This window comes from Propithecus coquereli, unplaced genomic scaffold, assembly GCF_000956105.1.
Source record: "Propithecus coquereli isolate 6110/MARCELLA unplaced genomic scaffold, Pcoq_1.0 Scaffold488, whole genome shotgun sequence".
NCBI classification, from domain to species: domain Eukaryota; kingdom Metazoa; phylum Chordata; class Mammalia; order Primates; family Indriidae; genus Propithecus; species Propithecus coquereli.
This window is the reverse complement of record NW_012150707.1, coordinates 622,502-623,187: the sequence shown is the minus strand read 5'-3', so window position 1 is coordinate 623,187 and position 686 is coordinate 622,502.

Below are 686 nucleotides of genomic sequence, written 5' to 3'. Positions count from 1 at the left end.
TACCCAGCGTGATTTGATTTTTGTGAGAGGTGAAAGGTCGGGATCCTGATTCAGTCTTCTACATGTGGCTATCCAGTTTTTCCAGCACCATTTATTGAATAAGGATTCTTTTCCCCAGTGTAGGTTTCTGTCTGCTTTGTCAAAGATTAGATGGCTATATAAGGATGGTTTTATATCTGGGTTCTCAGTTCTGTCCCACTGGTCAATGGCTCCATTTTTATGCCAGTACCAAGCAGCTTTGATTAATACAGCCTTATAATAATGTTTCAAATCTAGTAAGTTGATACCTCCCATTTTGTTTTTATTGCCTAGAATTGTTTTTGCTACGCGGGGTCTTCTCTGCTTCCATACGAAGCGTAAAATAATTTTTCTACATCTGTGAAGAATGATGTTGGTATTTTCATAAGGATTGCATTCAATCTGTAGATCACTTTGGGTAGTATAGACATTTTAACAATGTTGATTCTGCCAACCCACGAGCATGGTGTGGTTTTCACCTGTTTACGTCCTCTGCTATTTCATTCCTCAATGTTTCACAGTTCTCCTTGTGGAGGTCTTTTACTTCCTTAGTTAAATATATTCCTAGATACTTTATTTTCTTTGTTGCTGTTGTGAAGGGAATTTAATCTTTGATTTGGTTCTCAGTATGACTGCTATTTGTGTATATGAAAGCCTCTGATTTGTGT